This window comes from Stegostoma tigrinum, chromosome 10 (genome assembly GCF_030684315.1).
Source record: "Stegostoma tigrinum isolate sSteTig4 chromosome 10, sSteTig4.hap1, whole genome shotgun sequence".
Classification (NCBI taxonomy): domain Eukaryota; kingdom Metazoa; phylum Chordata; class Chondrichthyes; order Orectolobiformes; family Stegostomatidae; genus Stegostoma; species Stegostoma tigrinum.
This window is the reverse complement of record NC_081363.1, coordinates 68,361,064-68,370,147: the sequence shown is the minus strand read 5'-3', so window position 1 is coordinate 68,370,147 and position 9,084 is coordinate 68,361,064.

The following is a 9,084-nucleotide window of genomic DNA, read 5'->3' as shown; positions in this document are numbered from 1 at the left end:
ATTCCCCAAAGAATATTAGTTAGCCAGACTTTCAATTAACAACTATTGACGGCAGTCTCATGGTCACTATCAACAGGCTAGTCTTCAACTCCGCCCACTGCCGACGTCGCTCCACCCACTGCCTCCACAGCCAGCGGCTCCAGAGGAGACAATAGCACCCAACCCTGCTGAGTCTTCACCATTCCCCAGCAGATCTCCCCCTTACTGAGGATGAATGGTCAGTCCTCAGTAAAAGACTCACCTTTGTTCCCCCCCAACCCACACATCAACGAATACAACTCACATGTGGACATTCAGCAGTTTTTCCGCCGCCTGCACCTCCACCTCGACGCTTACTTCTCTAACCGGGAGGCTAACCCTCCCTCTACTGACCCCTCCTTCCGCCTTCAACGCACCCCCTCCTCCTGGACACCACCCCAAGGCCTCCTACCCTCCCTCGACCTCTTCATCTCTAATTGTTGTCGAGACATCGATCGCCTCAACCTCTCCACCCCTGTCACTCACTCCAACCTCTCCCCTGCAGAACGTGCAGCCGTCTACTCCCCCCGCTCCAATCCCGAGCTCACCATCAAACCCGCAGACAAGGGAGGCACAGTAGTAATTTGGCGCATGACCTCTACATCGCCGAGGCCAGATACCAGCTCCCCGACACCTCGTCCTACAGTCCGCTTGATCATGGCCCCACCCCCGAGGACCAAACCATCATCTCCCAAACCATCCATGATCTCGTCACTTCAGGAGACTTCCCACCCACGGTCTCTAACTTCACCCTTCCCCAACCCTGCACCGTCCGCTTCTATCGCCTTCCCAAAATCCACAAACCTGCCTGCCCTGGTTGACCCATTGTCTCCAGCTGCTCCTGCCCCACTGAACATATCTCCACCTATCTTGACTCCATTTTCTCCCCCATGATCCAGGAACTCCCAACCTATGTCTGTGACACCACTCACGCTCTCCACCTCCCCCAAAACTTCTGATTCCCTTGTCCCCAACACCTCATTTTCACCATGGACGTCCAGTCCCTATACACCTGCATCCCCCATGCAGATGGCCTAAAGGACCTCCGCTTCTTCCTGTCCCGCAGGCCCAACTAGTTCCCCCCCACCGACACCCTCATCCGGTTAGCCGAACTCGTCCTCACCCTCAACAACTTCTCTTTCAATTCCTCCCACTTCCTACAGACAAAGGGGGTGGCCATTGGTCCAAGCTTTGCCTTTCTCTTTGTAGGTTACATGGAACAATCCCTTTTCCGTACCGACATTGGCTGTAAACCCCACCTCTTCCTCTGTTACATCGATGACTGTATTGGCTGAGCCTCATACTCTCATGACGAGCTCGAACAATTCATCCACTTCACTAACACTTTCCACTCCAAGCTTCAGTTCACCTGGAGAATCTTTGATACCTCTCTCTCCTTCCTGGACCTCTCTATCTCCATCTCTGGCATCCACCTGGAAACCGTTATCCATTTCAAGCCCACCGACTCCCACAGCTACCTAGAATACACTTCCTCTCACCCACCTTCCTGCAAAAAGGCCACCCCCATTCCCAATTCCTTCGCCTCTGCTGCATCTGCTCCCGAGATGAGGCTTTCCATTCCCAGACATCCCAGATGTCCTCGTTTTTCAAGGACCGCAACTTCCCCTCCACAGTGATCAAAAATCCCCCCGACTGTGTCTCCCACATTTCCCGCAACTCATCCGTCACACCACCTCCCTGCAAAAACAACCAAAACAGAATCCCTCTCGCCCTCATGTATCACCCCACCAACCTCCGGATCCAACGCATCATCCTCCAACACTTCCACCATCTGCAATCCGACCCCACCATCAAAGACATTTTTCCCTCCATACCCTTATCTACTTTTCGGAGGGACCACTCTCTCTGTGGCTCCCTTGGCCGCTCCACACTCCCCTCCAGCCGCACCACACCCAGCACTTTTCCCTGTAATCGGAGCAAGTGCTACACCTGCCCCCACACCTCCTCCATCACCTCCATCCCAGGCCCTAAGAAGACCTTCCATATCAAACAGATGTTCACCTGAACATCTGGTAATGTGATATACTGTATCCGCTGTTCCTGTTGTGGCCTCCTCTACATCGGGGAAACCAAACGGAGGCTTGGGGACCACATTGCAGAACACCTACGCTCAGTTCGCAACAAACAACCACACCTGGAGGGGCAGTTGCGGTCCTTGAATCATTTAACTCCCCCTTTTACTCCTTGGATGACATGTCCATCCTGGGCCTCCTGCATTGCCATGATGATGCCACCCGAAAACTGCAGGAACAGCATCTCGTATTTTGCTTAGGAGCCCTGCAGCCCAAGGGTATCAATGTGGACTTCACAGACTTCAAAGTCTCCCCTTCCCCGACCGCATCCCAAAACCAACCCAGTTCGTCCTCCCCTCCTTATCCCCTCCTCCCACCTCAAGCCCCACCTCTATCTCCTACCCACTAACCTCATCTTGCCTCTTTGACCTGTCCATCCTCCCTGGGCCGACCTATCTCCTCCCTAACTCCTCGCCTACATTCACCTTTGCTGGCTCCAACCCCGCCCTTTTGACCTGTCTGTCTCCTCTCAACCTATCTTCTCCTTTATCCATCTTTTATCCTCCTCTCCCACTCTCCCTATTTATTTCACAATCCCCTTCCCCTCCCCCATTTCTGAAGAAGGGTCTTGACCCGAAATGTCAGCCTTCCTGCTCTTCTGATGCTCCTTGGCCTGCTGTGTTCATCCAGCTCTACACCTTGTTATCTCAGTCTTCAATTCCAATTTATTTTAAAATGAATTGAATTTAAATTCCACCAGCTCATAAACATAAACTTCTGGGTCATTGGTGGGTACCATGACCAATATCCACTGAGTACCCTAAAGCCCTAGATTAAGTAACAATATACCCACTGTGACCAAACTAACTGGTCAAATAGTCGAACAAAAATAAGCCTCCTCTTGGGGATTTGTATGCCATAGGGTTTATTTGAGGAACTCAAATACCCAAATGGTTACCAGCTCTGCATTCAAGGGAATTGCACCTTAGCTAAAAGCTCTGTGGGCCTCACAGTTCAACATTCTTGTCTACAAGGATAATAACAGCTTTGCTACTTTCAAAATAATGTTGCATAGGACACTTATTGCTTTCAAAGATGCTGTTTATTACTTATTGCTAGGCAACCTGCATCACCTCAAACTGATATGACAAATGCTGCCTTTGCGCGTGCTAACCCATCCAGTAGAACCAGACTTTATGCTGTGGTAACCATAGTGTGTGGAGGGCCTTTTTGTTTGAGATTTGGTTCTGCATTTCCCAGGCTGCACTCTATCAAAGCTAATACCACTTTGCTGATCTTAATTCCTCTCTTCAAGAAATGGGGGAGAAGACAATAATCAACATCCTCAGTCCTTTTTATGGGTTGATTTCTTTTTTGGTTTTGACTTTACCTTTCTTTCCAGGGGTTCTTAACTGAGGTAGAGGTTGATTGAAAACTGTCCTCTTGCATTTTAGCTTTGAATCTTTGCCCAGACTTGTTTCTTGCAGTGGAAAATCTCACATCTGCGGATTGAAAACAAAATCAATGTTTTGGGTTCAGTGACCTTTCAGAAGAAGGGTTCTGAAGAAGGATCAAGGGACCCAAAACATTCAATCCTACTTTCTCTCCACAGATGCTGCCGGTCTTGCTGTGTTTCTCCATCAATTTTCATTTTTATTTCAGATTTTCAGCTTCCCTAGTTTTTTGTATTTTTCTTCAATATCTTGCCAGTGGTTTGTTTTGCCCCTCAGTGACTATACATGTCTTTTTTCTCCATGTATGCAGTGGAAGTTGATTAACAGGATTTCCAATCTCACCCGTTTTCAGGAATTCCCCAGGAGACCTGAGAACCAAATGGACTACCCTGCTCACCCAAGAGATTTTTCTCATAAAATAACACACAATGGATTCATGTGAGGAGGGATATCCCAACATTCAAATGAAACTGCAATAACATCTATAAACTTAATTGTCTAAAATACTCTGGGTCAGTTTTGTTGGCTGATTCAAAATCTACATTTTATGTATTCAATTTGAAATAAATTTTGAGCACTACATTTAACCTAATAGTAATATTTTAACAAATTATTAGCCTGCGCCAACATAGTAATCCCAGAATATGCCAAAAACACTAAAATTGCCTTATTGTTGTGAAGGCAATTGACAGCAGAAAGGGTTAACTGGCATCCAGGATATTAAATACTATCCCTGGGAGGAGCTAACCACAGTTGCATACTGCGCCAAACTAATGATGTACCAGTTCTCCCAGTTTCCAATGTATGTATGTTTTTAGTGCTAACAGCATCTAGTTAAAGTAGAAATTTTATTTCATGGAGCAGCAAGTAGTAGAGCCAATGAGGGAACAGGAAATTCTGGATTTGATGATGTGTAATGAGGCAGACTTGATTAGGGAGCATAAGGAACCCCTAGGGGCAATGGGGATAAAATGATAGAAATCATCCTGCAGTTTGAGAGGTAGATGCTGGAATCAGATGTTGATGCTATTACAAGTGAGTCAAGGTATCTACAAAGATATGAGGGAGGATCTGGCTAGAGCTGGTTGCAAGGGGAGTTTAGCAGAAAAAATGGTAGATTGGTAATGGCAGGAGTTTCTGAGTGTAATTTGGGAGGCACAGCAGAAATTCATCCCAAGGAAGAAGAAACATATGAAGGTTAGGATGAGGCAATCATGGGGAGCTTAGGGACAGCGTCAAAGCAAAGAAAAAGCATACAATATGGTGAAGATTAGAAGGAAACCAGAGGATTGGAAATCCTTTAAAAATCAGCAATCGGTAATGGCAGGAGTTCCTGGGTGTAATTTGGGAGGCACAGCAGAAATTCATCCCAAGGAAGAAGAAACATACTAAAGTTAGGATGAGGCAACCATGGGGAGCTTAGGGACAGCATCAAAGCAAAGAAAAAGCATACAATATGGTAAAGATTAGAAGGAAGCCAGAGGATTGGAAATCCTTTAAAAATCAGCAATGAACACCTAAAAAGGCAATAACAGGGGAAGAAGATGAAATATGAGAGCAAGCTGGCTGACTGGTAATCTAATAGAATATTGCAAGAGTGTTTTTAGATATCCAAAAGATAAGAGAGAGGCAAGAGTGGATATTTGGCTTCTGGAAAATGAGGCTCAAGAAATAGACTTCTGAGGAAGGGGTCTTCAGACCCAAAACGTTAACTCTGTTTTCTCCTCCACAGATGCTACCAGACCTGCTGAGCTTTTCCAGCAACTTTGTTTTTGTTCCTGATTTACAGCATCTGCAGTTCTTTCAGTTTTTATTGGAGAAGTAGAAATTTGGAGCAAAGAAATGATGGATGAGCTGAATGGGTACATTGCATAAATTTTTGCAGTTGAAAACATCAGTAGCAGACCAGAACTTCAAGAGAGTCAGAGGGTTAGAGATGAGTATAGTGGCCATCACGAAGGAGAAGGTGCTAGGAAACTGAAAAATAGATAAATCATCTGGACCAGAAGGATTATACCACAGAATTCTGAAGGGGATAGCTGAGGAGGTCACTGAGGTATTGGAAATGATCTTTCAGAAATCTCAGGAATCAAGGAGGATGTCAAATGTCTTGAAAAAGGCCAGTGTGATACCTTTGTTAAAGAAAGGAGGGAGGCAGAAGACAGGAAACTGTAAGCCGGTTATCCTGATCTCTGTCCTTGATAAGATTGTAGAGTCCATTTATTAAAACGAGATTGTGGAGCACTTGGAAGTGCGTGATAAAAAAGAGTTGAGGCAGCACAGCTTCATCAAGGTGAGTTTATGCCTGTCACATCTGTTAGAACTCTTTGAGGAGATAATGAGCAAGTTGGACAAAGGAGAGCCAAAGGATGTGATTTATTTTGATTTCCAGAAAGCATTTAACTTGGTACCACTCAGTAGTTTGCTAAATAAGATCAAAGCCCATGATGTTAGGGAGAAGATATTGACATAGATAAAGAATTAGATGACTGGCTGACAGCAGAACGTGGGAACAAAGAGATCATTTTTGGCACAGCACCTAGTGACTAGTGGAGTTCCACAGGGATCAGTGTTGGAGTCACAACTGTTCATGTTAGACATTAACAAACTGGATGAAGGAACTGAGGGTATTGTTGCTAGGTTTGCAGATGACACAGAGATAGATGGAGGGACAGGGAGAGTTGGGGAAGCGGGGAGACAGCAGCAGGACTTTGACAAGTTAGGTTTGTGGGCAACAAAATGGGAGATGGAACACACTATGTGAAAGTGTGAGGTCTTTGGTAGGAAAAATGGAGGGATAATCTATTTTCTAATTGGGAAAAGCCTTCAGAAATCTAAAGCTCAAAGGGACTTGCAATTGCATTCATTTCAAGAGGGCTTGAATATAAGAGCAGAGATGTACTGTTGAGGCTATAAAAGGCTCTGATCAGACTGCATTTGGAATATTGTCTGAAGTTTTGGGCCCCTTATCTAAGGAAGGATGTGTTCACGTTGGATAGGGTTCAGAAGAGATTCATCAGAATGATCCCATGGATGAAGGGCTTGTCATTTGAGGACTGGTTGAAGACTCTGGGTCTGTATTTGATGTAGTTTAGAAGAATGAGGGGGGAATCTGGTTGTAACTTACAGATTACTAAGAGGCCTGGATAGAGTGGACATAGAGAAGGTGTTTTCATGAGTAGGAGAGACCATGACCCGAGGTACAGCCTCTGAGCAAAAGGGTAGCTCTTTAGAATGGAGGTGAGGAGGAATTTCTTCGGCCAGAGGGTAGTGTATCTGTGGAAATCATTGCCTCAGAAGTCTATGGAGGCCAAGTCATTTAGTGCATTTAAGACAGAGATAGATAGTTTCTTGATTAACAAGGGGATCAAGGAATACAGGGAGAAGGCAGGAGAATGCGGTTGAGAAACATATCAGCCATGTTCAAATGGCAGAACAGACTCCGGGCCAAATGGCCTAATTCTGCTCCTTTATCTATGATCTAATGGTCTTTTTACTCTAAAGTTGAGCGCATGATGTCTCACAGAAGACAAAAATGTATGTTAAATGTATTGTAACTAGATATTAAGTAATACATATTAAATCTATTTATTATTCATCAAGATTGAGCCAACTTCAGTCTAAGGTACTGGGTAACAATCTTTCTCACATGTTATCAATAACCTAGACAAATAACACCAAGAGGTATTTGTGATGGCACAGACATTCCAGATCATGCCTAAGATAAGATGGTGACAGCAGTGAGGACTTTGCCCAGTGTACGATCTCAGCAGTGATAGCCTCTGCTGTCACCCAGTACAAGAACAAAAACAGAAGTTGCTGGAAAAGCTCAGCAGGCCTGACAGCATCTGTGAAGAAAAGTCAGAGTTAATATTTTGGGTCTGAGGAAGGATCACTGAACCCAAAACGTTAACTCTGATTTTTCTTCACAAATTCTGTCAGACCCCGCCGAGCTTTCCCAGCAACTTTGTTTTTGTTCCTGATTTGCAGCATCCGCCATTCTTTTGGTGTTTACCCAGTAAAGGAGATTGAACTGAACCTTGATTGCTCCTTTTTAAACCCACACCTAAGCTATTCAACTAGGATGTACTCCCCTATATATATTTATTTAATTATCTATGGTATTAATTTATGTCCTTCCAGTGGATAAAGACAATATAATCCACAGAAAATCCATTTTAAAAGGTGCTTTACTGCTATTGCTGAAATTTCTTGAATACTTTTTTTCAAGATGCTTTCATTGTAAATGATCCTTTCTCTTTATTCCTAGGCTGCAACAATGTAACCTTCGACTTACAAAATGCTGCATGTAATCTGTAGATATACAGGTCCCACCCCCAACAAGATGACCAGGGGAGTGTCAGAACATATGCAGCTATTTTGATACTGAGTGTGATTGTAACGCATAGCTGTTATCATTTGACCTTGTCCTATAAGACGATAGACCTGGACTGTGATTTATGTGCACCCCAGACAGGGCTTATATAGGATTGGATCTCCTATGACCAGCTTTTATGAGTCTTGTTGATATAACCTTCCTGTCTTTATATAACAATGAACCAGATAATGTCTGACATGTTATTCCTCAAGTGCCCTTTGTAGTTCATAGTTCCAGCTGCTAAATAAATGCATTAAGATTGATCTTGCTTTAGTGAATGTTGAATGATGGAAAATTACATATTGTAGGGTTGATACAAATATCAGGTCGGCTGAAGACTCGAGCCCAGGATTAAATACAATAGCTGAGACTTCTCAGAGGCTGCAAGTATTTTGACTGGTAAATTTAGATGTTGCGTGTCCATTTTGCCAACATAAAACATGTACAAGGGCAGCTAATTTCAGAGGCCAAACATATTCCCCAAATTATAACTAAGAGATCGCCTGCGATAACAGGCCTGGTATTTGTGGAGAGGAAATGAAGAACATTCTTAAATCCTGTGGCTGCAGATCTGTTCATCATTGTTGCAATATCACTTTAAGGGAATATGCAAATAGAGTGTATGTGGCACTGCAGAACCCAGATGTGAAGGACTATATTACCAACAGGCTTTATTGCTGTGTCCATTGGTCATGGTTGTGTGTATTGAAATACATTTTTGTGTATGGTGGGTTTGTGTCCGGAAGTTAGTAACCTAACATTTATACATTCCATCTCCTATACATAAAGCTGACAACTGGTTGAGTGCTGCATGAAAAATTGGTACAGCTTTGGTGCTGTTCCCTGGCAAATTGGAAACGGGGAAGAGCAGGAAGCTGTTTTGGAGGAGTTGAGGGTATTCTGTGGTGTAATGTCAATCACTAGGGAAGAAAAATATCTGAAGGTTTTCAGCTTGGGTATAAAGGTCTAGGAGTGGGGTGATGGTTGATCTGCTACCGGCTTGTGGTCATTGAGGATCATAAGGGTTTGGAGGGGAGGATCAGTTGAAAATAAGATCATGGAGAGGGAAGAGATCAAGCAAGGCTCTGCGATGCAGATTCGGACAGCATTGGCAGATAGCAGAGTAGGGGACTTGAAATTGCAACAATTGGATGAGCATTGTTGGGGTGGAATAGTGCCAATGATCACTGCAGAAAATCAT